Consider the following 26,736-nt stretch of genomic DNA (forward strand, 5'->3'; position numbering starts at 1 on the left):
ATGTTTATCATAATCTCTAAAATCTGCAAATGTTATTCTATAAGGCAAAAGGGTGGTTGCAAATGCAATTAAGTTAATAATCTGGAGATAGAGAGATTATTTAGGATTATCCAGGTGGCTCTAAATGCAATCACAAATGTCCTTATAAGAGAGAGGCAGAGGAAAATTTGATAAGACAGAAGAGGAGAAGGCACGTCTATACACACATTAGAGAGAGCAAATATGATAACTTGTTAACAGTTATTGAATCTAGATGGTGGGGGTAAACAGGTGATTTTTTTTTTTTTTTTTTTTTGGTGGTATTGGGGATTAAACTGAGGGATGTTTTACCACTGAGCTATATACCCAGTTATTTCTATTTTGAGACAGGGTCTTACTATGTGTCACCCAGGTTGCCTCAATCTTGTGATCTTTTTTTTTTTTTAATATTTATTTTTTAGTTCTCGGCGGACACAATATCTTTGTTGGTATGTGGTGCTGAGGATCGAACCCGGGCCGCACGCATGCCAGGCGAGCGCGCTACCGCTTGAGCCACATCCCCAGCCCTAATCTTGTGATCTTCTTGCCTCAGCCTCCTGAGTCTCTGGGATTTACAGGTGATTCTTATATTGATTTTCGATTTTTTAATGTTTGAAAATTGTCACAATGAAAAGTTAGGAAAATAAAAAAACAATCACAAACAGCCTTGGGACTGGAGATATAGCTCAGTTGGTAGAGTGCTTGCCTCTCATGCACAAAGTCCTGGGTTCAATTTCCAGCACCCAAAAAAAAAAAAAAAAAAAAATCCCAGCCTCACTCCTGGGGGCATGTGTCATTCATCCCCAAGTCAAGTATTCTGTGGAGTGAGCACAAGGGGGCGCTGCTCACGGCTGTTCCTCCTGGCTTTCTCTAAGAAGCATGTCAGGCCTCTTGTTTTCTTGGTGGGGCAGGGAGGGCTCTACTGTTCCACTGAGCTATTTTTTTTTTTAATATTTATTTATTTTTTTTAGTTTTCGGCAGACACACCATCTTTTTTTGTATGCGGTGCTGAGGACCGAACCTGGGCCGCACGCATGCCAGGCGAGTGCGCTACCGCTTGAGCCACATCCCCAGCCCTCCACTGAGCTCTTAACACAGGGGAACCCAAGGCAGCTAAGTCTGGCCTTGGAGGGTTAGGAAAGCAGAGCTCACAGATGCTACTCTTTTATCTAGTTCAGAAGAGGTGAGTCAAGAGAAGCCCTTTATAATTAATAGCTCTGGACAGAACTGTGAACATAATTAGCATATGGATCCTTTTATTAAAGCATCATGTTTTAAAAATCATCACTTACCAGTCTATGCTCTGGTTCAGCCTCTAAAACAGCCCCCAAAGCTGTATCTCCGTAGTCTCCAGACCACACACACAGGCTCACACAGTGGTCTATCCACACCATTTTTCCACGCACAGGGATGTTCATGTACCACAGGCACATGTATGTACCTAATTGCAAAAAGTTCCTCTGGGAGAACTTTGATCAAATCAACAATGGATGTAGTGAGGTGGCCAGGAGCCTGGGGGAGAAAGAAGAGAGGGAAGCTGAAGGGAGTCCTGTGGACAAAGTGGGTGGAGAGACTGGGCTGCACTTGGGGATCTCAGGAATTGCAATGGCCCATTTCCTTTCTGAGAATTTGGTGTCTTCTCAGCCGGAAAGAATCAAGGCCTGGGGCTGGGGATGTGGCTCAAGCGGTAGGGCGTAGGGCGCTAGCCTGGCATGCGTGCGGCCCGGGTTTGATCCTCAGCACCACATACAAACAAAGATGTGTCTGCGGAGAACTAGAAAATAAATATTAAAAAAATTCTCTCTCTCTCTCTCTCTCTCTCTCCCACTCTCTCCTTAAAAAAAAAAAAAGTATTTAAAAAAAAAAACAAACAGGGCCTTGGTAAGTTGCTGAGGCTGACTTGACACTTGTGATCCTCCTGCCTTAGCCTCCCAAGTTGCTAGGATTACAGGTGTGCACGACCATGCCCAGCAAAAAATGCCATGCTTTTTGATTGATAATTACAGGTGTGTACTGTCATCCCCAGCTGATACTTGGGGGCACTGGGCTGATGTAGACTGGCATCCATCTACTTGGGCCAGACTATGCTGTGGCCTCCCATGAGTCTCTATGGTGAAGGCCAACAGTGCTGGCAGGCAAAGGGGTGCTAGCCCCTTCCATTGGTTTTGAGTGTCCCCTTCCTGAGTCACTCTGCCTCTTGGGCTCTGTGCCCAACTATCCAAGCCTGACTCCCGCAGACCACTGCCCCTTGTCCTCTGTCTTCCTCTCATTTGCTTCCTTGCCCATGATTCCTGCTCACCTTAGGATTTGGTTGTATCCATAAACCTTCACAGGGCCTAGGATTCTAGGTTTGTCTTAGATCACATGTAAAGACAAAGTTTCTGTGCATGTGGGGACAGAAGTAGAGAAAGAGTTCGGAAGAGCTTAATCAGAGAGAAGTCCTCTATGATGAATAGCTCAGGACACAACTGTGGATATAATTAGCATATGGGTCATTTTATTAAAGCATCACATATTAAAAAAAAAATCACCACTTACAAGTCCAGGCTCTGGTTCAACTTCAAAAACAGCCCTAAAGTCTCTAGGTCAGTTGTCTCCAGAAATCCACTTAGCAAACTCTTCAGTCTTATTTTCCTTAACATTGCCAGGCTGTATCTCTTTATCCTACCTTTAGTCTCTGCCCTACCTGAAGTGTAAAATTCATTCTTATTGCAGTAAAATCCATTTTACTAAAGATATGGGATTCCAGGCTCTCAGAATCAGAGATTTCTTCCTTACACTGACCACAGCACATGTATGTGCCTGCATGAAAATGCAAGAGTATATGTTTTCCATGAAGGAAGAAAAGAGATGACCCTGATAAGTCAAGGCCCTTCTTTGTAGCTCCTCTCTGAAATAATACCTGAGTCTCCAAGTGGTTCATCATGAGGTTTTCCTTCCTCTAAACTAGGGTTCTGCAAACTCTGGCCTGTTGGTAGCCTGGCCAGTGGATTCTTGTTGGACCCTGAGCTAATAATGGTTTTATGTTTGTTTAGGGAAATACATTTCCTCTCCTCTTCTGGGAGCTCCCAACCTCAGAAGATGAATTCAGTGGAATATGGTTGTTACCACCTCATTGCCAGCATAGCTGTCTCCATGCTAGAAGCCGGTTTCATTGGACGTAAGGGCACCAGGAGCACACCGAGGGACAGACATACTCCTGCCCCAGGGGAATGATCCCTGAGAGTAGAAGCCGGAGGAAAGTGGTACCTCTTCCCCTTTCCCATTCTCCTTCCTCCCACCAAGGGGTGGAGGGGTCTGAGGTAGAGGAACCTGGGTAATGAGAGTACATCTAGTGGGTAGATGAGAACCCAGGACCAGCAACAGCCTAGGGTCCAAGCTCTGGCTCTGGATAACTGGATAATTGGTGACCCCCAACTTCAGGATTGCCCCCCGCAAGGCTTTATGTTTATTTCAATTTTTTGAGCCTCTCCAGGAAGCCAGAAGGCTCTGCCCAGGAAGGATGGCTTAGTGAAGTTCTTTCCTTAGTCTTTGGCGACACCTGGTGGTCACTGGCCATCATAGTACTGACTTGCCTCAGGCAGATCCTCAGAAGCAGTCTTTCATATCTTCTCATTTCATCCAGAGGGCTCAAAGAGCTGCAATGCTCTGCGCAATCACACCACAATTTATTCTTTTTTTTCATTAATTATTTAATTAATTATTTAATATTTATTTTTTAGTTTTCGGCGGACACAACATCTTTGTTTTTGTATGTGGTGCTGAGGATCAAACCCAGGCCGCACGCATGCCAGGCGAGCGCCATACCCCTTGAGCCACATCCCCAGCCCTCATTTATTATTTTTTTAAACATTTATTTTTTAGTTGTTGTTGGACACAATATACCTAGGGGTTCTTGAACAATGAGCTACATCCCCAGCTCTTTTTATTTACTTATATTTTTAATTTTTTTTTCCTGTGGTGCTGGGGCGCCTTGTGTATAAGAGGCAAGCACTCTAACAGCTGAGCTATATCACCAGCCCATTTTAAAATTAAAAAAAAATTTTTTTAATTGTAGGTGGACACAATACCTTTATTATATTTATTTTTTTAATGTGGTGCTGGGGATCGAACCCAGTGCCTCACACGTGCTAGGCAAATGCACCACTGCTGAGCTACAACCCCAGCCCTATTTTTGATTTTTTAAAAAATATTTATTTTTTAGTTTTAGGTGGACACAATATCTTCATTTTATTTTTATGTGGTGCTGACAATCGAACCCAGTGCCTCACGCATGCTAGGCAAGCACTCTACCACTTGAGCCACATCCCCAGCCCTTTTAATTTTTTTAAAATATTTTTTTTTTAGTTGTAGATGGACACAATACCTTTATTTTTAATTTGTTTATTTTTATGTAGTGCTGAGGATTGAACCCAGTGCCTCACACAGGCGAGGCAAGCGCTCTGCTACTGAGCCACAATCCCAGCCCTATTTTTTAATTTTTTTAGAACATTTTTTTTAGTTGTCTATAGACCTTTATTTATTTTTTTACATGAGGTGCTAAGAATTGAACCTAGGGCCTCACACATGCTAGGTAAGCAGCTCTACCTCTAAGCTACAACCCCTGATATATATATATATATATGTATTTTTTTTTTTTCCAGGTACTGCAGGGGCATCCAACCACTGAGCCACATCCCCAGCCCCATTTTGTATTTTATTCAGAGACAGGTCTCACTGAGTTGATTAGCGCCTCGCTTTTTTTTTTTTTTTTTTAAAGAATTTTTCAGCAGACACAACATCTTTATTTGTATGTGGTGCTGAGGATCGAACCCGGGGCCATACGCATGCCAGGCGAGCGCGCTACCGCTTGAGCCACATCCCCAGCCCCAGCCCCTCGCTTTTGCTGAGACTGGCTTTGAACTCTCAATCCTCTTGCCTCAGCCTCCCAAGCTGCTGGGATTACAGGCGTCATCTGCCACCGTACCTGGGTCCCAACCCTATTTTTTAGAGACAGAATCTCACCAAATTTCTGAATCTGGCCTTGAATTTGGGGTCCTTCCTCCTCTGCCTCTCCAGTCACTGGGAATGCAGGTGTGTGCCACTGCTCCTGACCCCTCCTTTCTTATTTGTTAAAATGTGAATGAGCACAGCCCAAGTGCCATGGTACTGGTGACACAAGAAGCCAAGACAGGCGAGTGGGGAGAAGAAACAGACTAGCAAATCTGAGAAAATATCAGATAGTTATGTGGAGCTAGGACAGAGTGTCACTAGATGATAGCTACTGCAAATTAGGTGGCCAGATAGGGCATCTTGGAGGAGGTGGCGTTTAAGATACCTGAAAAGAAGAAGTGGCAGGTTATGCAAAGTCCTGGAGGAACATCTTTCTGGGCAGGGGTTACTTAAGTGTCTGAAATAAGGAAGAGCTTTTGGGTTTGATTTTTTTTTTTTAAATTTTTGAGAGAGAGAGAGAGAGAGAGAGAGAGAGAGAGAGAGAGAGAGAGAGAGAGAGAGAGAGAGAGAATTTATTTATTTTTAGTTTTTGGTGGACACAACATCTTTATTTGTATGTGGTGCTGAGGATTGAACCTGGGCCGCACGCATACCAGGCGAGCGTGCTACCCCTTGAGCCACATCCCCAGTCCAAGCATTTGTGTTTGAGAAACAGAGAAGGCAGTATGGTGGGGACAGAGATGGTGGGAACAGAGTAAATGGTGTGTGTGTGTGTGTGTGTGTGTGAGGCTAAGAGATGTAGGGCCCGAGTGGCAGGGTCAATCACTAGGCCCTAAAGCCAGGAGAAGGGTTTGATTTTACTCCATGCATGGTGGAAAATCTTTGGAAAGCCTCTCCCCTCCACTCTTGTGGATTAAGGGAGGTGACTTCATCTGATGTTCATTTCACAGGGATTTTTCTGGCTGCTGCTGCACTACTTGACTGATGGGAAATGGGGGAAGCAGAGGGGCCAATTGGCATCCCATGGCAGTGGTCCAGGTGAGGGTGATGGTGGCCTGAACTAGGTGGGGGCTGATGGAGAAGGAGAGAAAAGGATTCAGGATGTGTTTTAGGTGGATGTGGTGGTGCACATTTGTCATCCTAGTGGTTGGGGAGGCTGAGGCAGGAGGATCACAAATTCCAGGCCAACCAATTTAGTGAGGCCCTATCTCAAAGTATATGCATACATACCTACATATATAAAAAGCACTAGGGATGTAGCTCAGTGGTAAAGTACTCCTGGGTTCCATCCCCAGTACCAGAATGAAAATAAAAAGTGTTTGAGAGGCAGAGTCAACCGGATTTGACAAAGCACTGGATGTGGAGGGTGAAAGAAAGAAGGGACTCATTAGATTTTTTTTTTTTTTTTTAACTTAAGCCTCTGGGTGGATGGTGGTGCCCTGATGAGTGTGAGAAGACTGGAGGAGGAAGAGGCTGGGAGGATCACCAAGAAGTCAGTTTTGGCCAGGGCTGAGGTTGGGCGAGTTTGAGATACCTGTTGGATGTTTGGGAAGGATGCCAAGGATACAAAGTGGAAGTCTGGAGCCTGGGAGAGGGTCAAGCCTGAGAATTCAGTTTTGGGAGCCACAGAGATAAACTTTGGCACCAAGGTGCAAGTAAGATGAGGGGTGGACAGAAGGAGAGAAAAAGTTATATCCGAGGTTCGCTTGTAAACAGCAGTACTTAAAAAAATTGTTTTTCTCTACTGGGGATTGAATGCAGGGATCTTTTACCACCAAGCCACATCCCCAGCCCCCCCTTTTTTTTTTCTTAACTTTGAAAGATGGGAATTTAGTTTAGATTTATTTTACATGGATTCATTAATGACTTACACCTCATAGGAAATATCACAAAATGTTACTGCCCCATGCATTTTTGCAAACAATAAACAATTCAGGGAGAGTATTAACCTTCACATATGTAGTTAAAGTTTAGGAATGCACAATAGCTTGGGTAACAAACGCTTTAAACTTGTTTTTCAAACATTAAATGAGTCTGTTCCCTCCAAACTGGTTGATTACAAAGTCTCATGATGAATTACTGTGATAAAACTAAGAGAAAAATCAGGAGACTTGAGAACAAAAGAGTATCCAATTTTGCCAATATCAAAAGACAAATCAGGACTGGGGATGTGGCTCAAGTGGTAGCGTGCTCGCCTGGCATGTTTGCGGCCCGGGTTCGATCCTCAGCACCACATACAAACAAAGATGTTGTGTCCGCCAAAGACTGAAAAATAGATATTAAAATTCTCTCTCTCTTCTCTCATTTTCTCTTAAAAAAAAAAAAAAGACAAATCAAACCATTTATTGTAATAGAAAAGGAAACAAAAAAAATCCATGTAATTAAATATTAGTGAAAACATTATGGGACATATAACATTTATTTTCTCTACATAATTTTGCATATGTTTAATGTAAAATGTCATGTTTAAATTTCAATTAAAGAATGTCATACATGTAATTTATTTATTTATTTATTTTTTGGTGGTGGTGCTGGGGATTGAACCCAGAGCTTTGTGAATATGAGGCAAGCTTTCTACCAACTGAGCTATATCCTCAGCCCCTACATGTAATTCTTGATGAATCTAAATGTAATGGAATGAAGATTTAAGATTTAAGGATCACATCATTTTATTGGGTCATTATTGTGTTAATGCTTTAGTGGTTTTCTTTTAATTTATTGGACTAAGCCAATTTTAGAGGTAGAATCTACAACCAAAGCATATAGAGTGTAGCTGAAAAAACTAAATGGTTTGGTCCTCAGTATTCCAGAAACAGTGTTTGTGTGCTATTTGAGGAGGCATCCTAGCAGCCTGTGTGCCTTTGACCTGCAACACTTCTGGATTTCCTCCACTTCTGCAGTGCTGTCCAGCCCTACGAGAAGAAGACTCCATGTCTCTATAGGAAGTTAATGCTTTTTGCTTTGGTTCCTGGGATCGAACTCGGGGCACTAACCCCTGAGCCACAACCCCAGTGCTTTAGAGGCGAGTCTGGCTAAATTTTCCAGGCTGGCCTGGAATTGCTGCAGTCTTCCCTCAGTAGTTCCTGAGTCTCTGAGGATCACAGGCTTGAGCCACCATGCCCAGCCTGGAATAAGCTATTTTTTTTTTTTTTTGGTTCTGGGGATTGAACCCAGGGTAGCTTAACCATTGAGCCACATACCCCACCTTTTTGATTCAGAGACAGGGTCTTGCTAAGTTGCTTAAGGTCTTGCTTAATTGCTGAGGCTGGCATCAAACTTTCAATCCTCCTGCATCAGCCTCCTGAGCTGCTGGGTTAGAGGTGTGCACCACTGTGCCTGGCTGTGTTTATTTTTTGAGATATGATCCTGACAAGTCATCCACTCCCTTTGTACTTGATCCTTCAACCTCAGCCACATAGTTGGCAGAATGGCATGCCAACCCAGCTGCATATATCTTTAATAAACTATTTTCTTGGGAAAAAAATAGTGATTGTGATTAAACAAAAATTATTAGAAGTAAAAACCGGGGACAGTGGTGCATGCCTCTAATCCCAGCAGCATGGGAAGCTGAGACGGGAGGATCACAAGTTCAAAGCTACCCTCAGCCTTGGTGAGGCACTAAGCAACTCAGAGAGACCCTGTGTCTAAATAAAATATAAACTAGAGCAGGGGATGTGGATCAGTGGTTGAGCACCCCTGAGTTCAATCCCCGGTACCCTCCCCTGCCAAAAAATTACTGAAATCCATGTATGATGAACTTACAAAATAACATTTTAGAAGTTTTTTATTATGTTTGCACTGTAATAAAATCAATCTGAATAATGAAAGTAATATGTGCTTAATCATGAATAAATGAAATTTCCGGTTAACTCTGGATTGTTTTGGAGTAGTTACCTTGTCCTCATATTTCATATCAGGACATATGTTCACCTGTTGCAGTTTTTTTTTCTTAAAGAGAGAGGGAGAGGGAGAGAGAGAGAGAATTTTTAATATTTATTTTTTAGTTTTCGGCGGACACAACATCTTTGTTTGTGTGTGTGGTGCTGAGGATTGAACCCGGGCTCGCATGCCAGGCAAGCGCGCTACCACTTGAGCCACATCCCCGGCCCCACCTGTTGTAGTTTTGATCTAGGAAATGAAAGTATTTAATCCTGGTCCATCCACTCCTTGCTCTCTCCTTTTTTAACATCATCACCTTGAAATGAGGCACTCTGTGCTCAGGAATATGATATTGCACACTTACTAACAATATCATAGTATAATATAGTTATAGTATAATGTAGCAAATTAATAAAGGAAGAGAATATTGTCGTTTAGAAAATAAAGCACCAAATTATAATTTTACTTAATTTTACTCTCACAACACAAGCTCCAGCTCTTCCTAGGCACAGTGGAGCAACCTGGGCCCACTCATTTGTCTGGGGACCATAAGCCTTCACGGTGTTAAGGTAGGTCTGTCCTTCGTATCCCCCACTGGCATATAATTTATTGTCCAGTAAACACACCCCCCACTGCACCTCTGATGTGCTCACAGATGCCACCTCAGTCCGCACTTCTGTGTTGGGATCATATCTGTCCACACAGTTGAAGAGTCTGGAAGTCGAGTTAGATGCAGGGGCATAGTGTTCTCCAATAGCATACAGCTGTCCATTCTAGGTTGTCGCTCCTACGCCACCTCTACCTTTTGACATTTGTGAACACCGTGTCCATTTATTCATATGAGGATCAAAGCATTCTCCTGGTTTGAGACAAGAACTTTCATCACGACCGCCAACTGTATGAAGTTAGTACTGCCACACCTACTGTGCTTCTTGGGGTGGACATAGTGACAACAAAGTTTCACTGACAAGCCTGGGGGTCCCATCATTCTACCATGTTCAGATAGCTCCCGCGATCGCGCCCACCAACTGTGTACATGGGACCTTCCACCACGGCCACACTAACGCCATGACTGCCTGTGGACATGGGAGGCATCGTTCTCCAACGTTTTGTTTTGGGGTTGTAGTGTTGTGGCGAGATTGCAATAAATCACGGAGTCGATCTTAAAACTGGAAACAGAACCTTTATTCACCAGTTGGCAGTCGGTCCAGATCCATCAGCCAGTGGACCAAGGAGCAGGCTGCAAGTCGACACCCTTTGACCCCTTCCTGGGTTTCAGTACACCTTTTATAATTCAAAACCACATTAATCGTAAGTGGCTGTTGCTATGATTCAAAACCATAAACAAAATTCATGAGATCTAAAATCATAAGCAGAAGGGAGAGTGGGTCAAAATGTCCCTAATTGAGGGTTGGGGATGTGGCTCAAGCGGTAGCACCCTCACCTGGCATGCGAGCGGCCCGGGTTCAATCCTCAGCACCACATACAAAACAAAGATGTTGTGTCCGCCAATAACTGAAAAATAAATATTGAAAAATTCTCTCTCTCTCTCTCCCTCTCTCACTCTACCTTAAAAAAAAGAAAAAGTCCCTAATTGAGTACAAGTTAAAGAATGGTTACTAACATCTAGACATCAATCTCCGACAGGGTACATTGTCCAAGAAAAATAGGAACCAAAAAGAGAACAATTTTACATTGCAGAAGAATTGCCATTTCGTGTGGCCAAACATGCTATGCTAAGCAACTGCTGATGGGTACAGAGGCGGAGCTTTCCCATGGGAGAAGTAGTTTTCACATGACGTGGAGTCTCAGGGCAAATGGAGTCTTTTTGGTCATTGCTCATATAGCCTGGGCCATAAGAGTAGCAAAAAGAGTATTCAAATTCTTCAGTTCCTCTCTCCCTCCAACCACGTACAGTTTGTCATTTAACACTGCAACATGAGCTGTAGCCTCCTCCCATTCATATTTGCCACGGGAGTCCATATTTGTACATGTTTGTAGACGAATCATATTTTTCTTTTTGGTACTGGGCTTGAGCTCAGGTGTGCTCAACAACTGAGCCATATTCCCAGCCTTTTTTTTTTTTTGTATTTTATTTAGAGATATGATCTCACTGAGTTACTTCGGGCCTTGCTAAGTTGCTGAGGCTGGCTTTGAACCCACGATCCTCCTGCCTCAGCCTCCTGAGCTGCTGGGATTACAGATGTGTGCCACTACACCCACCACAAATCATATTTTTCAATGCTTGTTGGTCCTTTTGTTGAATCCATTCCTCCAACTGCAAATAATGTACCAACGGTTGATTTCCTAAGTTTTGTCTGAGGACTTTAAAACATGGGTTGTCTCTCTGGTAGTAAATGATACTTCATTGCTTCCATAATGAGTTTCTGACATTTTATATCATCCCCAAAAAAAGTGCATTAATTTTCCATGTTTGCCAGGAAGGTTCTAGAGGTCTTAATCTACAGAAGGCCAGCTCCATTCCTTGGGGTTCAAGGTGAGGCTAAACATTATGGTGGAAGAGTGTGGCGGAGGGAAGCAACTCACATCATGATCAGAGAGTGGAAAGCCAAGCCCTTTTTATTTTTTAATTTTGAGACAGGATCTCCCTAAGCTGCTGAGGCTGGCCTTGATCTTGTGATCCTCATGCTTCAACTGGGATTACAGGTGTGTGTCATAATGCCCAGCTAAACAGCAGTACTTCACCCAAGCCCTAGAGACCTAGAAAGAGGAGTCAGCCAGGCACTGGAAAATCCAGAGAGCAGAAGGTTGCCAGGCGACTAGGTCTGTGGGAGGGATTCAGAACTGTTCCCTGGAACAGCATGGTTTGCTCCTCTGGCCCACCCGCCGCCAGCAACATCTAGCTTTTGGGGTGCAAGAAGGAAAGGGCAGATTAGGCCAGAGTTGGGGCTTTGGCAGGTCAGTCAAGGGAGGAAGAGAGCCTTGGAGAAGTTAAGGGTGACGATAATGAGGAGGAAGAAGGCATGAGTAGATGATAGCTCATGAACATGGGGTGGGCTTGGGAGGCTGGAGGTCCCCTGAGGACTGAAGAGAGAGGCCAGCAAGAGGCTTATAGGTGGGGACAGGGTGAGGGAAGTTGTGGTCCAAGAGGGGATGCTTAAGGAGTGATTCCAAAAGTGGCACTGATGTTGGTGATGACCTGGGAGGGACGGTGGGGAGGGGAGAGAGCTTGTTGTAGGAGAATCGGAGGAGCCAGGGGCCCATGTAATGTAGGGACCATCCACATGGTTGGTGATGCCACCAGAGGACAGAAGAAGGAAAGAGGTCAGAGGCATCCGAGTCTTGGGTGAATGAGAGGATGATCAGGGGTCCATTGAAGTCATGGGCAAGGAGACTGGGAAGGGGGGAAAAGAAGAGGGGGAGGGGTAGGGGAGGGGTAGGGGAGGGGGAAGGGGAGGAGGAGGAGGAGTGCATGGCTGAGTTTGTTGGCATGAAATTCGTAGGAACTGGAGTTTTAAGAGACAAGGAAGGAAAATGGTTTGGAGGTGGCAAGAGGGAGCAAGAGAGACATTGACCTTGCTCCAAGGTTCTGAGAAAAGAGGGGTAATGGGTTGCTCCTGTGGATGGAATTTTCTTAATCTCATTATCAGATGGCTCATTGCAAGTGTCTGCCCCCCACCCCCTGCTCTGGTTGTTCTCTGGTCCTTGTCTCCTGGTTCAAGCCAGGGAGCATGCTGAACATGATCAGCAATGGCTTCCTCATATCCCTGAACGACCCCGGAGCCCCACAGAAGGGTGCCTCTATATACAGAGTACCTAGGTGCCTTGTACTTGAGAGGGTGTTCCCTGTACAAGCAACCCCCTCCGCACAATCCCAAAGAAAGCTGGTGGGGTTGTATTGTTTGTTTGTTTTGGGTACCAGGGATTGAACTCAGGGGCAGTCAACTATTGAGTCACTTCCTCAGCTCTTATTTTGTATTTTATTTAGAGATAGGGTCTCACTGAGTTGCTTAGTGCCTCACCTTTGCGGAGTCTGGCTTTGAACTCGCAATCCTCCTGTCTCAACCTCCCAAACTGCTAGGATTACATATGTGCGCTGCTGCGCCCAGTTGGGGTTGTGTTTTCCAAAGGAATAAGGATCCCGCTATTGTACTGTGTATGTCACAGTCACAGAAATGCCTTTGCTGAAATTGAGAAGCTAGATTCATTCACTCATGCAGAACTCCTGTTCTGTCAAGGCCTGCTCTAGTCTAGATGGCTTGGGCCAGACTCTAGGGAGTCAAAAAGGGTTCAGATACCTACCTTTCCCTTAAAGGACTTGCTGATCAGGACAGAATACCAGAAATCCTAATGAGGAGCAGTAGGTACCATGATAGATAAGCATTTAGCCAAAACTGGAGGCATCCCTGAAGAAGGTGACATCAAGTAGAAGGTGTGTGGGGTTGTATTGTTTGTTTGTTTTTTGATACCAGGGATTTGCATGGAGGTCTGGGTTGTCTCCTGCAAAAATAATTCACCCTAAATAAGAAACAGGTCAGGCAACAAGAAATCCACGAGAGCTAGGTGTAGGGATGCACACCTACCATATGTGTATTTTTGTTCTGTTTTATTGTTTGTAAAAATTATTAAAGTATATGTGCCACCACTATTTCTTTCCTTATATTATTACTACACAAGCAATATGATGCAGAAAAGTCAGTATATAGAAATCAGACAGGGAAAATAGTACAGAAGAAAGAAGCCTGGAGTTCAGGGTCACATGAGGCAGTTACTTAGTCTCTCTGCCTTAGTTTCCTTACCTAAAAACTAAGTATAGTTATTATACCCAATTCACAGGTGCATAGCACATGGTATGTACTGTTATTGACTGATATTATTATTATTGGAAAGAAAAGAAAAAAAGGGGAAAATAAAGGAAAAATGTTCACTCAGTCCTATGAGCCTGAGATGAGTACTGTTACCCCTTTGGGATATATCCTGTCTTTCTTATGCTATGGGCATATACTATAGAAATATGCTCAGTTCCATAACCTTGGCATATAATATTGTCATAAGCTCTTATCCAAATTAATGGCTCAAGCATGCACACTATTTATTAACAAGGAATCCAGGTGCTTGAGATCACCTTGAATTATCCAGAAACTTTGGGGGTTTACACTATGCCTCGAATAGTTCATGACTGCTGTTTCTTCATATGACCACATGGTGTCGCTATTGAAGCCTGGTTCAGATCGTCAGTCCCTGGGACTTGCTGGCGAATTATCCTTTTTGAAAACATGTCACGCTCAACTAGGAGGATCCTGGTCTTGAGATGCCAAGTTTGTGGTCCTCAGTGTTTAGCAGCTCTTTTTTTTTTTTTTTTTTTTTTTTTTTGGCGGGACTGGGGTGGAACCCAGGATGCTCTACCATTGAGCTATATCCCCAGTTCTTTTTCAAATTTTATTTTGAGACAGGGTCTCAATGAATTGCCCAGGCCAGCCTTGAATTTGAGATTCTTCTGTGTAGTTGGGATTACAGGAATGTGCCACCACACCTGGACTCTTTTCCCTTACATGTGAGAAGGCAAGCCTCAGGATGGGGGATGTGGAGGTACATGATGCCCTCCTGTCAGTTTTGCTTACCGGTATTCATGCCCTTGGGTAGCACAGTAAACCTGGATGGGTCTTTGTGACCAATAGAATGCAGCAGAATGCAGAGCCGGAAGGCTTTGTCATGAAAGGTTTTGCAGTTTCTGCCTTGGTCCCTATGGGATGCTCCCAGTGGAGGAAGCCAGCCACCATATTGTAAGGACACTCAAGCAGTCCTGTGGAGGGCCCATGTTGAGAGGAACCAGCAGCCAGCACCCACTTTCTAGCCATGTGAGTGTGCCACCTTGGAATTGAAGCCTCCAGCCTCAGTCAGCCTTAGTCAGCCCTCAATGAAAGGATGAGAGATCTTGAGCCATAGCCACCTATCCAAGACACTCCCAGATTTGTGACCCACATAAACTATAAGAGATGATGAACAACTCCAACTATTTAAATCTGTAATTCAGGGCAGGGTATGTTGGGGGTTGTACAGGAACCAGAATCCAACACAAAAGACTTCAGAGAAAAGATGAAGGCACTGGAGTCTTTGATGATGTCATGGTGCCACTGCACTCACCAACCCTGATAGTGCCTACTTCTCTAATTCATTTTCTCTTTCTCTCTCTTAACCACTAAGCCACATTTCCAGCCCATTTTTCAATTTTTTTTAATTTTGAGATAGGATCTTGTTAAGTTGGCCAGGACATTGGTAAGTCACTGAACTTGCGATCCTTTTATTTCAGCCTCCTGAGCTGCTGGGATTGTAGGTGTATGCCATTGCACCCAGCTCCCAGTCCTTTTTATTTTATTTTGAGAAAGGGTCTTTCTTTCTTTCTTTCTTTCTTTCTTTCTTTCTTTCTTTCTTTCTTTCTTTCTTTCTTTCTTTCTTTCTTTCTTTCTTTCTTTCTTTCTTTCTTTCTTTCTTTCTTTCTTTCTTTCTTTCTTTCTTTCTTTCTTTCTTTCTTTCTTTCTTCTCTCTCTCTCTCTCTCTTTTCTTTTCTTTTTTTGTGATGCTGGGGATAGAATCCAGGGCCTTGCACATGTGAGGCCAGCACTCTACCAACTGAGCTATATCCCCAACCCTTGAGAAAGGGTCTTTCTAAGTACCCAGGCTGACCTTGAAAAACTGGGATCTTCTTGCCTCAGCCTCCCAATTAGCTGGGATTATAGGTGTGTGCCACTGTGTCCAGCTTCTCAATTATTATTACTATTATTATTATTATTATTATTACTATTATTATTATTATTATTCTGGGAATTGAACTCAGGGCCTTGTGCATATAAGGCAAGCACTCTACCAACGAACTATTTCCCCAGCCCCCTCATTCTTTTTTTATTGATTGCAGAATATCCTATTATTTGGACTGATTCATTCATTTAGAAATATTTACTGGACCAGAATTCAATTGTAGACATCAGGAATGAGTGGTCTCTGCCAATAAGGAAGCTCATATCTTGTTTTTTTTTTTTTTTTTTTTGAGCTCCTGTTCATGGACATTCAAGTTATCACTTGTCTCTTCTACCATGGACAATGGTGTTGTGGTCCTCTGTGCACCTATAAACATGTACCTGAAACATGGTTCCTGGAAGTGGTATTGTTAGGCCAAAGTGTTTGTGTGCCTTTAGGATATTTCTTTGCCTTTAGAATCTTGATTTTTTTTTCTTTTTCCTTTTTTTCTGCCCTGCTGGGGGTTGAACTCAGGGCCTCTAGCATACTAAGCATGTGCTCTACCATTGAGTTATGGGCTGCATACTCCAGCTATAGCATCTTGACAGGTGGTACCCCTTCCCCCACTCACGTGCTGATACTAAAGGGTGTGGTAAGGTGAGATTTTCTCTCTCAAGATGTGCTGGTCAACCCTGCTGCCAGATCTGCCAGTGTTCAGAAGCTATTTTTAGTCCAGTCTTGCTAGACTAGCAAGTCCTTAAAAATCGTCCCTCCCAGGATCTTTTGAAATCCTAAGTTCTCTCCATAGCATCCTAGGCAGGTGGATGGACAGCCTGAATGTGACTTCTCACAATGCCTTGCTTAGAGACCTGGCATCACCCATTATTTAGGCAAAGAGACCTCTGAGAGCAAAGGGGATCTTTGAGAGCAAATGACAGGGCCTGAATTCAAATCCTTATCTGTCTGTCACAACATTTTATGTCCATCTCATTATATTGCCATTCTAAGAACATCAGTAGAAGTAATTAGCACACTACTATCTATTGAAAACCGTTCTACACCAGGGAGGAAAACCACTTTGCATATATCGAATCTTTCAATACCCTGCAAGGGTAGATACAATTGTAGGCCCATTTTAAAAATGAGGCATTTGGAGATGTGGCTCAGTGGCAGAGCCCTTGCCTAAGGAAATAGAGGTTCTTGGAGAAGGTCAAGTCACTTGTCCTGAGGTCTTGTCCAAGGTCAAAGAGCAAGAATGTGAAACCAAGCCTCCCTCAGAGCCCACATTCTTTCATATTCTTGCCCCAGACTGAGAAGCTCCAGGCCTTTCAATATCTATTCATTTAGCAAGTTTCTTCCTTCCTTTCTTTTTTATTCTTCTGGTGCTGGGGATTGATTCCAGGACCTTGCCCATGCCAGGCAAGTGCTCTACCAGTAAGCTAACATCACGTAACGAATTTCCCCAGCCCCATCATCTAACAGATTTCCTTTTTTTTTTTTTTTTTGGTACTGATGGTTGAACCCAGGGCGTGGTGCATGCTGGGCAAACGCTGTATCACTGAGTTACATCCCCAATCCCTTTTATTTTTTCCTTTGAGACAGGGTCTTGCTAGGTTGCCCAGACTGGCCTCAAGCTTGTGATCCTCCGGCTTTGACTTTCCAAATAGCTGGGATTACATGTGTGTACCATCACACCTGGCCACTTGAACCATTTTATTTTATTATTTTTTAAAATATTTATTTTTTGTTGTAGTTGGACACAATACCTTTATTTTATTTATTTTTAGGTGGTGCTAAGGATCAAACCCAGGGCCTCACACATGCTAGGCAAGAGCTCCACTGCTGAGCCACAACCCCAGCCCAACTTGAACCATTTAAATTTTTTTTTAAATTGTAGGTGGATACAATACCTTTATTCAATTTATTTATATGTGGTGCTGAGGATTCAATCCAGTATCTCACATGTGCTAGGTGAGCGCTTTAACCCTGAGCCATAACCCCAGGCTCACTTGAACTATTGCTTTTTTTTTTTTTTTTTTAATCTTTTAGTTATAGTTGGACACAATGTCTTTATTTTTTACTTTATGTGGTGCAGAGGATCGAACCCAGTGCCTTATGCATGCTAGGTGAGCGCTGTACCTCTGAGCCCTAGCCCCAGCCCAGAACTATTTAAAAAAAAAAATTTTTTTTTTTTGTGGTTGTAGATGAACACAATACCTTTATTTTATTTGTTTATTTATATGTGGTGCTGAGGATTGAATCCAGTGCCTCATACATGTTAGGCAAGTGCTCTACCACTGAGCCACAACCCCAGCCCCCAACTTGAACCATTTTTAAGTGCAGTTTAGTGGCATCAAGTGTATTCAAATTGTTGTGCAGCCGTCGTCATTATCCCTATCTAGAAATTCTTTATCTTCTGAAACTCCCCATCCCTGTTCACCCCGACCCCACTGTCCAGCCCCTGGTCACCTTTGTTCTACTTTCAATCTCTATAAATTTACCTAGTCTAGATACCTCATCTGAGTGGCGTCAGACACGATTTGTCCTTTTGTAACTGGCTTATTTTACTTAGCAGAATGTCTTTATGATTCATCCACTTATAGCATATATCTGGAACTGACTGCGAACAATCAATTGAGATAAACCTCTTTTTATTTTTTATTTTTGGTACCAGGGATTGAACCCAGGGGTGCTTTACCACTGAGCTGCATCCCCAGCCCTTTTTTATATTTTATTTAGAGACAGGGTCTTGCTGAGTTGCTGAGGTTGGCTTTGAACTCATGATCCTCCTGCCTCAGCTTCATGAGCTGCTGGGATTACAAACGTGCATGCGCTACTATGTCCAGTTGAGATAAATATCTTTGGACTAAGCTGTAGCATATATTGGGTACCTGTATTTTCTTCCTTTATTTATTTATTTATTTATTTTTGAGATAGGGGTCTCACTGTGTTGCTCAGGCTTGTCTTGAACTTCCGGGCTCAAGTGATCCTCCTGCCTTGGTGTCCTGAGTTCTGGGACTTACAGGCACATGCCATTGTGTTCTCCACTTTCCTTTTTAAGATTGAATAATATTCCATTGTATGTATACTGCAATTTCTTTATATATCAATCCATTGACTATTTATCCATTTACTTGAGTTGTTCCCACTTTTTTTTTTTTTTAAAGAGAGAGTGAGAGAGGAGGGAGACAGAGATAGAGAGAGAATTTTTTAATATTTATTTTTTAGTTCTCGGCAGACACAACATCTTTGTTGGTATGTGGTGCTGAGGATCGAACCCGGGCCGCACGCATGCCAGGCGAGCGCGCTACCGCTTGAGCCACATCCCCAGCCCTGTTCCCACTTTTGGTTGTTGTGAATAATGCTGAATAAGGGCATTTGCTCAATGGGCTGGAGATGCAGCTCTGTAGCCGAGCACTTGCCTATTGTGCATGAGGTCCTGGAGGTTCAGTTTCCAGTACTGGCAAATCTGTTCAAGTCCCTGCTTTCCATTTCTTTTTCTTTCTTTTTTCTTTTTTTTTTTTTTTAGAATATTTATTTATTTTTAGTTGTAGTTGAACACAATGCCTTTATTTTGTTTGTTTATTTTTATGTGGTGCTGAGGATCGAACCCAGGGCCTTGCACCTGCTAGGTGAGTGCTCTACCGCTGAGCCACAACCCCAGTTCCCTGCTTTCCATATTTCTGGGTATGTACCAGAAGTGCACATTTACTTTTAAGAGAAGGTGACTTTGAACATATTATGACTTAATTTGCAAAAACTACAGTGCCAGACAGCCTGAGTCTTTCTGAGGCTGCCCTTCATGTTGAAGGACTGGTAGCCAGCATGAAGAAGATCCTTCTCCTTCCCCTTTCCTCCTATGTCGGGGATTCCAGATCCCACATAAAGCTGTCTTTTCCAGCCTATATTTTTCTTTAAAAATAGTTTTCCCTCTACCAGCATGACTACCAGTGTAACTCCAGTGATTTTGGAGGCGGAGGCAAGAGGATTGCAAGTTCAAGACCAGCCTCAGCAACTTAGCAAGGCCCTAAGAAACTTAGCAAGACCCTTTCTTGAAATAAAAAATCAAAAGGGCTGTGGATGCGGCTCAGTGGTTAAGCATCCCTGGGTTCAATCTCTGGTATGTTCCCCCAAACAAAACAAAACAGTATTCCCTGTCAGTCTCCATGTGGACATTTTTCTGTTCTCTGAAAAGCAGGCCTTTATTGGCTTTATCTCCCATGTGTTAGGTGTGAAGGTGGCAGGAGCCATTTTCTCTTGCCTAGTGGTTTCTGGAGACATCCATGGGCTTTCCTTGCTGGCCCCTCATTCCTCAGGGAACCTCAGACACACACACAAAATGAAAGTTAACTGGACTTTCTGGGTCTAACCAATTCCTCCACCAGCATGGCCACCAGGATTTGACTGGGGAAGCTGAGACCTGGGAGGGAAAGCATCCTGTTGGAACCCAGATGTCCCTCCACGTCCATGACTCTGTGCCACTCGTGGCTGGTCTCCTGCTTCTGGGGGTGCTCTTTAGCTTGAATTTCAAGATGCCTCTGTGGCAAAGCCTCTTTATCAAGGAACCCTTTGGAGCTGGAGGCTGAGGCATACACCTGTAATCCCAGCAACTCAGGAGGCTGAGGCAGGAGGACCACAAGTAGGAGGTTGGCCTCAGCAATTTATCAAGGCCCTAAATAACTTAGTGAGATCCTGTCTGAAAAATAAAAAATAAAAAGGACTAGGGATGTGGCTCAGTGATAAAGTACTGACGGGTCAATCCTCAGTACAAAGGTTAAAAAAAAAAAAAAAAAGGAACCCTCTGGGGGTCAACTGAGTGGAGGAGTCCAGGGCAGTGGTCATGTTCCAAGGCTGCCTTCCTGGCCAATACCTACCTCCCCGATTTGACCAACTCCTGGGCGTTCTGTTCTCTGAGGATAGAACTGACTCTGAAAGCCATGGTAGGCTCTGTACTGGTCTGCACCCTGGAAAGGCAGGGAGGATGGGGCAGCAACCTCTGGGGTGGAGGCAGCTCTGTTTTGTCCCAGCTCATTAGCTGGGACACTGTTGTGTGATTTGCATGTGAGAGTGTGAGTGTGGGTGTGTGTGTTTGTGTGCCGGGGTACACTCATAGTCATGGATGTAGCTCTGCCTGTTTCTCCTGGACTCGGAAGGCAGGGGCCAAGAGTCTTATCTCTAAGAGCGGGGGAAAATCCCCATTGTACTTAATTAGCACATGGCACTTCCTCAATATCAGGCAGAGTTCCAGGCATTTTTTGAACATTATCTTATTTAAGCCACAACTACTGGGCTGGGGTTGTAGCTCAGTGGTAGAGCTCTTGCCTAGAACACATGAGGCACTGAGTTTGATCCTCAGCACCACATAAAAAAATAAAATAAACAAAATAAAGGTATTGTGCCCATCTATAACTTTAAAAAAATTTTAAAAAAAAGCCACAACTACTATTGCTATCTTATTTTATAGATGAGAAAACCATGGCACAGAGAGATAAATTGATTTACCTGAGTTTTTATGGCCAGTGTGTAACTCTGAAATACAGGATCTTAGCCAGGATGCTGGACTGCCTGCATGCCCTCCTTTTGGAGGCTCTTAGTTTGACCACCCCCTTATAGGGCTGGGGATATAGCTCAGTTGGTAGAATGCTTGCCTTGAATGCATAAGGCCCTGGGTTCAATCCCCAGCACCACCAAAAGCCTTAGGGATATAGTTCAGTGGGACACTTCCTACCATGCATGAGGCCCCCTAACAGTGTAAAACAAAGACAAAAACAAGTGGGTGCATGCCTGTAATCCCAGGTGCTCAGAAGGCTGCAGGTTCAAAACCAGCCTCAGCAAAAAAACGAGGTGCTAAACAACTCAGTGAGATCCTGTCAACTCAGTGAGACCCTGTCTCTAAATAAAATACAAATAAGGCTGGGGATGTTGCTCAGTGGTCAAGCGTCCCTGAGTTCAACAATCCCCGGTACTAAAAAGACAAAAACAAAAACACCACTGAGGACTTACTATGTGTCAGGCTGTATACTAGGAATGTCCCATGCATTTATTTTAGTTCATCCTCACAGTTAATCCCTGAAGCTCATATTAATTATTCTCTATCACACATGAGAACCCTGAGGCTCAGAGAGGTTAGGAACATGCCCATAGCTCACAACAAGGAAGTTGCAAAATTGGAATTTGAACTCACTCTATAGAGCTCACACTCTTGCCAGACCAGTTTTCAGTTTGTTTGCTTTAATTTTTTTTCTTCTTCTTGTGTTGGGAAATGAACCCAGGCCCTTGACCATGCTAAGCACATGACCTACTACTGAGCTACAATCCTACCCCTGCTGTGACTTTTTTTTTTTTTTTTTTTTTACTATATGTTGCCCAGGCTGGAGTGCCCTGGCTATACACAGGTGTGATTCCATTAGAGTCAGCACATGCAACCTGGTTGATAGTCCCCTGCTCCTGGGAGGTCACCATATTGGTGTCAAACTAGTGTAGGCACCTGATCAGTATAGTGCACTGTAGCCTCCCCACAGCTGGGATTATAGGCATGCACCACCACACTCAGCCTGCTTTCTAACCTTTTTTAAAAATCGAAGTGAAATTCACATAACAAAAATTGTAACTATTTCAGCCAGGGTGATGTCATGGGTCTATAGTCCCAACTCCTCAGGGGAACCTGAAGCAGGAGGGTTACTTGAGCCCAGGAGTTCAGGGCTAGCCTGGGCAACGTAGCCAGGCTCTCCCTGTCTCTTAAAAAAATTGTAATTTTTTTTTTTTTTTTTGTGGTGCTGGGGATTGAACCCAGGGCCTTGTGGTTTTAAGGCAAGCACTCTACCAACTGAGCTATATCCCCAGCCCTGAAAAAATTGTAAATTTTTTTTTTAAAGAGAGAGAGAGAATTTTTTAATATTTATTTTTTAGTTTTCGGCAGACACAACATCTTTGTTGGTATGTGGTGCTGAGGATCGAACCTGGGCCGCACGCATGCCAGGCGAGCGCGCTACCTCTTGAGCCACATCCCCAGCCCAATTGTAAATATTTTAATTTTTTTGTTTTAGTTGTAGGTGGACACAATATCTGTATTTTTTTAAGTTCATTTTTATGTGGTGCTGAGGATTGAACCCAGTGCCTCATGCATGCGAGGCAAGCTACCTACCACTGAGCTACGGCCCCAGCCCCAATTGTAAATATTTTTAAAAACATACACTGCTGTGGCATTTAGTAATTCTCAATGACATGCCTCTGCCACCTCTATCTAGTTCCAAAATAATTTCATTGTCCTCAAAGGAGACCTTATATCCATTAAGTATCCTTCCCTCCTCTCAGCCCTTGGCAATCATAATTTGCTTTCTGTTTCTGTGGGCTTACCTACTTTGGATATTTCAAATAAATGTAATCATAAAATATGTGACCTTTCGCATTTGCTTATTTGTTTTTGAGGTTCATCTACAATATAGCATGAATCGATACTTCATTTGTGTGTGTGTGTGTGTGTATGTGTGTGGTACTGGGGATTGAACCCAGGGATGCTCTTCCATGACCTACATCCCTAGCTCCCTTTAATTTTCATTTTGAGACAGGGTTTTGCTAAGTTGCCCAGGCTGGCCTCAGTCTTGTGATCCTCCTGCCTCAGCCTCCTGAGTTGCTGGCATGATAGGTGGGCACCACCATGCCTGGCTTTATTTCTACCTTATGACTATTGTGCATAGTGCTCCTATGAACCAGGGTATAGAGAGGTATTTGAGTTTTGCTTTCTGTTCTACTGGGTACACATCCAGTGATGAGATTGCTTAATCCGATGGTAGTTTGGTGTTGAACTTTCGAGGACTACCATGCTATCTCCTCCTGTGACTACATCCTTTCACATCCCCACCAGCAACATCTGAGGCTTCCGATTTCTCCACATTCTCAGCAACACTTGTTTCCTTTCTCCTTCTCTATTATAGCTATCTTACTGGGTATAAAGTGGTTTTGACTTTCATCTCCCTCATGACTAGTGACCCTGAGCATCTTCTCATGTGCTCGTTGGTTATTTGTATATCTTTGGAGAAATGTCTGCTCAAGTCCTTTGTCCATTTTTATTTTCATTTATTTATTTATTTTGCTACTAGGGATTGAACCCAGAGGCGCTTATCCACTGAGCCACATCCCCAGCCTTTTTTTATATTTTATTTTGAGACAGGATCTCACTGAGTTGCTTAGGGCTTCACTGAATTGCAGAGGTTGGCTTTGAACTTGTTATCTTCCTGCCTCAGCCTCCTGAGACACTGGGATTACAGGTGTGCACCACTGTGCCTGGCCATTTGCTTTCTTACCATATGCAAATATCAATTTTTTTTAGAACTACATGAGAGAGTAAGTTGCTTATATTATAGCCCTTTATCTCTAGATGCTTCAGACTAAGTATATTTACTTACATAACTGCACAGCGATCACCTTTAGTAAATTTGACACTGATATAAAATTTCTTCCTAATCTACTGTCTACATCCCTATTTTATTTTACTTATTTTTTGAACTTTCAAGGACTACCATGCTATCTTCTTCTGTGACTACATCCTTTCACATCCTTTATTTTTTGGTACCAGGGATTGAACCCAGGGTGTTCAGTGCTTTACCACTGAGCCACATCCTGAGCCCTGTTTATTTTATTTTATTTTGAGACAGGTCTCTCTAAGTTGCTTAGGGCCACTATAGGTTGACCTCAAACTTGTGATCCTTCTGCCTCAGTGTCCTGAGTGTTCTGCACCTGGCTACATTCCAATTTTTAAAAAAATATTTATTTTTTTCATTTTAGGTGGACACAATATCTTTATTAAATTTTTATGTGGTGCTGAGGATCGAACCTAGTGCCTCATGCATCCTAGGCGAGCGCTCTACCACTGAGCCACAACCCCAGCCCTACATTCCAATTTGATCAATTGATCAAGTAATGTGTATTTCTCCTCGGTACAGGATGCAGCCTAGAATTCTGTGTTACACTTGTCATATCTGTTTTATCTCTTTAATCCGTAGTCTTTTATGACTTTTTGTTTTTCTTTTTAGTTCTGGGAATTGAACCCAGGGCCTCATGCATGCCAATCACACACTCTACCACTGAGCCACTTTGACATTTTTGAATCATAGTGTTAGTCCCTTAAAAAAAGAACATTCCTCAATTTGGGTTTATCTGATGTCTCCTTGTAATTAAATTCAGATTATGCATTTCTGGCTATAACACTGCACGGTGATGGGTGCAGGGCTTTAGACCCACTGCCATCTGCCCCCATCTGTGATGCTTTTTAATCTCTGGTCAAGATGTCTGCCCCCTCTATTGTGTAATTACTCTCTCTCTCTCTCTCTTTTTTTTTTTTTTTGTGGTGCTGGGGATTGAACCCAGGGCCTTGTGCATGTGAGGCAAGCACTCTACCAACTGAGCTATGTCCCCAGCCCTGTGTAGTTGCTCTTTGTCCCACTTGCTACTAGCGAGCAATCTACAGAGACACCTTTAAGCCCATGCCATTATCCTGTCCCTCTCCTAGACTAAGCTCTATTGGTGTGTGTTGCCCACAGATGACTTCCTATAGGCTGCCCCCCCACCCCCAGATCTTTTTTTTTTGGTCACATTGGACATTGAATAGGCACCAACCTCCCCTCACTGTCTAGTCCAATGCTGCTCCTCTGGCCAACACCCAGCCTCCCTGATCTGGCTCACTGGGTGCTGGGTGGCTTGAATCAGCAGGGTCCGGGGGAGACATTTCCTGTCCCAGGAGTTTCCCTTCCTCATTGAAGCCACAGGGTAGATTCAGGGGACCACAGAGTTATCTAGGCACATGGGTGGGGGTGCCAGGAGCCCTCCTCACCCTGCCAGCAGGCTTTGGAGGCTGAGGATGGTGAAATTTTATCAGTGAGGTTGTGGTGGGCTCAGCAGGAACTCGTGATCAGATGTCTAACAGTTAGGGCAGCTGCTTTGAGGTCGGGAGGCTGGGGGCCCACAGGAAGTGACTTGGTGCTGAGCTGATACATCTAACCCAGCACCCGTCCTGGGACAGGAGCTGCAGGTTGGCAACGAGTGGGTGATGTCTGCTGAGTGCCCTGATCCTGGGCCAGAAGAGCCACAGAGCCAGGCCCTGAGACCAGGTGGTCATTATGGGACATTGGTCTCAGGTCAGTGTCCCCCTCCCAGCACGCCTGCCCGATGGAGCCTGCCTCGCTGGAGAGCATACGTGGCTGCTGCAGTTCTCTGCTACATCAACCTCCTGAACTACATGAACTGGTTCATCATCGCAGGTGAGGAAGGGACAAGCATCCTGGGGCTGCACCCACTGGTCCACCCCAGCAGGCTGTGGGTGCATGTCCTTGGTGGCTTTCCATCCAGTATCTTTTCTTGGAGCACATCTCTGGTGTTCACACCCCTGGAGGTGTTTTCCAGGCACGGCTGAATGAAGAGTACTTCCCAACCCAGTCCCAGACTAAGAGGAGCCACACTGGGTGTGAGGGCAGGGACAGGAGGAGGGCTGGGTGGCTGAGAGCAGCAAGAAGGACAGTGCCTTGCAGATGATGTGCTCAAGGTTCTGGGAGGAGCTGCAGGGCAAGGTTCTAGAGGACAGGGTGCCTCGGTTCAGCTCCCAGGTGAGAATAAGTTTTTATTTTTTGGTATTGGCGATTGAGCCCAGGGATGCTTTATCAGTGAGCTATACCCCTAGCCCTTTTTATTTTTATCTTGAGATAGTGTCTCGCTAAATTGCTTAGGGTTTAAGTTGCAGAGCCTGGCCTTGAACGTGTGCTCCTCCTGCCTCAGCCTCCCGAGTTGCAGGGGTGACAAGTGTGTGCCACCACACCCGCAAGAATAACTCTTACTCGTCTGCTTCTGGGACCCCCGGCAGCTGGCAGATATTGCACATTCTGTCTTCCTTTCTTGTAGGTTCCAGGCACAACCTGCTTCTGTCTTCTGTCATTCATTCATTCATTCACTCATTCATTCATTCATTCATTCACTCATTCATTCATTCATTCATTCACTCATTCATTCATTCATTGAAGAATGACTGGGGTTCAGCTTACTTTTCTTGTCACATTCACTTATTCATTCATTCAAGAACCAACTTTTCTCTTCTTTTCTCTCTCTCTCTCTCTCTCTCTCCTCTCTCTCTCTCATACTGGGGATTGAACCAAGGGGTTCTTTGCCACTGAGCTACATCCCCACCTCTTTTGAGATAGGTTCTACGTTGCTGAAGGTCTCAGC

The 26,736-nt window shown here is 43.9% G+C and overlaps 1 long non-coding RNA gene and 1 pseudogene across 1 annotated transcript; one reads left to right on the forward strand and one right to left on the reverse strand.

Annotated features, from left to right (window-relative positions):
- The first annotated feature begins 418 nt into the window (after positions 1 to 418).
- LOC144376150 (uncharacterized) lies at positions 419 to 8,777 on the forward strand. The gene is made up of 2 exons (XR_013436278.1): positions 419 to 596; positions 3,054 to 8,777. It is a non-coding gene; the product is annotated as an uncharacterized LOC144376150 (long non-coding RNA).
- Positions 8,778 to 9,263: 486 nt separating this feature from the next.
- Positions 9,264 to 25,846, reverse strand: LOC101976766 (kelch-like protein 5; annotated as a pseudogene).
- Between the last annotated feature and the right edge of the window lie 890 nt (positions 25,847 to 26,736).

Source organism: Ictidomys tridecemlineatus, chromosome 3, assembly GCF_052094955.1.
Source record: "Ictidomys tridecemlineatus isolate mIctTri1 chromosome 3, mIctTri1.hap1, whole genome shotgun sequence".
Taxonomy (NCBI): Eukaryota; Metazoa; Chordata; class Mammalia; order Rodentia; family Sciuridae; genus Ictidomys; species Ictidomys tridecemlineatus.